Genomic DNA, 4,224 nt, shown 5'->3' with positions numbered 1-4,224 from the left:
GTGGGTGATGTCGTCATGCGTTGAAAAGTTGTCATCGACGAGTCGTCATTTGCGCCCAACGGGTTGCGCTCGTCGCGTGCCGAAAAGCGGTCGTCAAGGGGGGGGGGGGGCTGGTGTGGTCCAGGCTGTGATGCCCTGGACCTGAAATTCCCGATGGCCACCCTGCCCTTGCTTTCACGCGCACAAGCTTACTCATTCACTCAGACACACATTCATTCATTCACTCGGGCACTGTCTCATACACATGCACATTATACTCACACACTCATTCACTGAAGCACACTCAACTCACATTCTGTCTCTTACTCGCTCAGCTTCTCCTCGTACAGGCATTTTTTTCCCCCCCTTCCTGCATCGCAATCACACTTTGAAGCTCATCAGACGATGAAAAATGATGATTTCGGCAAGTAAATGCTTTTAGTACAATTTGAAGGTGATCGATATTCATCCAAGTGATCGGAAGCACAGTTAAGCAGTCTGGACCACAGCGGTGTCAAAGAAGACCAAAGGGTTTCCATTTCAGCGCACATTTTGCATTTTGTCGATTTATCTCCGATGACAAGTATTCATCTCGAGGCCGCAGCCAGTTACCTTCACACGGAAGCTTCGGAATCACTTGGGCGCTCGTCAGGCGTGTAATAAAGAGAAGTGATTTTGTGTCGTTGCCGTGACAACCTTCGATTCACACACCCTTAAGATAGGGTGCACCGCAGTTTGGGAATAACTCTCAAAGCTGTTCTCTTTTTTTGGGACTTCATACAATATTTATCTGGCAGACACTGAAGCAACAGACGTTTGAACACAAACGGTGAAGCAATACATGTGGATAGGCAATATTACAATAGTCGTTGGCATATATTCTTCCTCTGCGGAAAACAACGAATATCACTGTAGCTTTCTTTTTGTCGGTCACTTACAGTACGTGTAAAACTTGTGTCTGCTAGACTGGATTGTACTGCCCCCCCCCTTCAGTGGCGCACACTCGAAGGATCTGCGATGAATTCATCGTGATGCACAAACTGTTTGTCTTCTATTTAGTGATGTTAGGATCTTGTGTTTCATAAAATATGATCAAGTGCTGCTGCTTTTCTCATGAAAACCTTTTTGTGGGGCTATTTTGGCGATGCCCGAACGAATCATTGGCATCGCCATTCATTTCAATGGGGAAAAATGATGTGATGTACAAATGTAGTGACAAGTGGCAAATGTACATGCCAGCGAATGAGTTCAGACTTCATGTCTTTACACTTACCATAAAACCAACACTTAAAAAGGTCACAGGGCACATTTTTGTATCACCGTTTAGTCGCCTCTGTCTTTGTGAAATCCAATATTTGACAAGACTGCGTGCGTACACTTGACTTACCTTGACTTTTGTGGAAAGCGAAAAACAAAATAAAACCATATTCCCCTGGAACTCACGCCAAAAAGCCACTTGAGATCATTAATTTTGCCATTTCAATTGCTGTGATGAATGTGCTGTGAGACAATGAGCCATTTTTTCATTCTGGACACAAGTGGAATAACTGCGCATGGGTGGCGTTTCCTTTCTTTTGGTATTTTCTCGACTTTGCACCGGTAGAATCGGGTGTCATGGAGCGTTTGCATCTTTGTGTGACGGGACGTCGCCTTTTCCCGGCCAATCCTCACGGCATCCCTCTTTTGTATCAAAATCAGGGCGGTGCGGCGCGCACGCCCGAGTATGCCGCGCTTATATCGTGGAAACCGAAATTAGACTCGCTGGAGTTTTTCAATGGTACGAAAAGCGCAATCGCTCCCCTTTCCGATGACGTATTCGGCCGTGCGTGTGAGACGTGGGCAATCGGAGCCTCGCACCTCCCGATCGTACGTCTGTGGGTGAACCCCAAATAGTGAAGTCGTGCTATTAAAATATTCTTGATGATGATACTGGTTATAATTCAGTCAGAGGGATGGTGTCATTTTTATGAATGAAATATCACAATGTCCCCCACACACCAAATACTACAAAATAGCCGGGCTAAAACATAGTCTACGCTTTGTCACCAAATCGCGAGATGCGCCGGTCGATGCCGAGGCGACGCTCGTCTAGCAAATCCACAAACACGCCGAACTAGACTGTTGCCCCGGCACGAAAATGACGTGACCATTTTCACGGCCGGCGCAAACTACTGTCTGCCGTCAAATTATCAGGCGCATCGGGGGCGAGGTAACGCGGCCCCAAACACGCTGGACAAGACTTGCACTGACATGAAAAAATAGTCACGCCCGGTTTTATGCCGAGCGCACGGGAGCCAATCGACCAAACCGGCGCCCAACATTTGGAAAAGGTGCGAGAAAGAAAAAACAAAAAAAAAAAAGCATCCAAAGGTCCTCACGAGTCACACTTTACTGTCGTGTGTGCATTCAAAAAAGGCCTTAAAAAAAAACTTCCAGCTCTTCCTCTCACAAATCTTCTCCAGCGCAGAAATCAGATGCATTTATCACATCCAGATTTGCTATCCTCCAAAGCCCTCCAAACACACAAGTTGACCCCGAACTCGGCCGAGCGTCTCATTCTCTAAATCCTCGACTGGGCTCCCCATCGCTCAACTCGTCCACTTCAAAGTCTTTCGTCTCATGTTCAAAGTCCTTCATCCCGATGCCTCTTCCTACGTGACTGACCCGCTACGCTTACCCCGCAGCCTCCTTTCGTCTGAGTTAAACTTTCTCTCCCGGTGGTTCTCAATTTTTATAGACTGAGTAAAAAAAATACTCAGCTCTCCGCAGGTACCGCCGTAGCATCCTTCGTTTCAGCCGCTTGTATCTGCGATCTCTCTCCTCTTCTTTCCCGTCACGACCCGCGGCTCGTGACCCGATTTGAGGGTTGGAATGTAAATCGAGAGCGTCACCTTTTGGGCTCATCTCCTTCTTCACTGCGGCAGACCCAACCAAACAATGTCCGCAGAACAAGTTAGGATGTTTTGGTTGGGCTCATCTCCTTCTTCACTGCGGCAGACCCAAACAATGTCCGCATAACAAGTTAGGATGTTTTGAAAAAAAATATTCAAATCACCTTTTTATCAAAGTAGAAGATATTGAGTCAAGATGCTACTGTGATTTTAACACACGGGTTATTTTCAGCATAATTAATTCAGTCACTCTGTATAAATATGGTCCCACGTTGTCTACTCTTAAACACGGAAAAACTATCATTTGATAAAACACAACAATTCCGAATCCCCTGACCGATGAAACGCACAACAGAGCCCCCGTTCAAGGAGCTCGTAAAGCGGATCCCATTTTGGACTTCCTGCTTGTCACGGTCCGTGCGTCGTCCGTGTCAGCGTCGAGTGCGAGCGTAGGCGTGTCAACGTATGCGCCAAACCATCGTAGAGCAATTGAGTGAGCACCCGCGGCCGCGCTACTGAAACTGTCATGGAAGCGGGAATGGTGTGGTGTCCCGTTTGTAGATTCAATTGGAATGAGTGTAGAGATGTCACGTGCATGCGTTGTGCGCACCAGCATTACCGTGTGCGCTAAGACAAGTGCACGGTTGCTCACGCGTGCAGCTTAGAGGGAACATTGGTGCTAACTCTTCTTCTAGTGCTGTACATTTATTTTGAAGACCTGACTTTTGACACTTTACGCCGATGTTGTCCCAACTTGCCCGAGTGTTCTGTTGTTCCGAGATTGCGATACCTCACAAGTCACGCCTTCTGTCTCTGATTGGTTGTTTTTTCCCCCCCCAGACACCGTGGTTTCTCGTATACCAAATGAGAGCCACAAGATGGGGCCAGAGACAGCTGACGCTTTGTTTTCGGGCATTAGATTTATTTTGTGCGACTGTCTCGTCATCATTTGACAAAAAGTGTTTTTTTCCCGGTTCCCCGCAAACTCTGCCTTTCAAAAACCAGCTCTCTAAATCACTCTCTTTTCTTGTCCTTTTTTTTTTCTCAATGACATGTGAGCTACTGTACATCACCTGACAATTGACTTGCCGCCTGCAGAATTTTCCGCAATGAATCTGTGCGCAGACAAACATGAGTGAGATTGTGTGCAATTATAATTCCCAACGCACTTTTCATCCCATCTTGGCTGATTTATTTTCTGTCCAAGCCAATCTGAAAGCCCCCGTGACGATCCCTGCGCCAGCGGATCGATGGCGTGGACGTGCGGCCGCACGCACGTAGCGGAATGCACACAGAAGAGGAGGAGGAGGAGGAGGAGGAGGAAGGCGGAGTTGGCAGCTCGCGCTCCCCCATC

This window comes from Hippocampus comes, unplaced genomic scaffold (genome assembly GCF_001891065.2).
Source record: "Hippocampus comes isolate QL1 unplaced genomic scaffold, H_comes_QL1_v1.1 scaffold56, whole genome shotgun sequence".
Taxonomy (NCBI): Eukaryota; Metazoa; Chordata; class Actinopteri; order Syngnathiformes; family Syngnathidae; genus Hippocampus; species Hippocampus comes.
Note: the sequence above shows the minus strand (reverse complement) of the source record.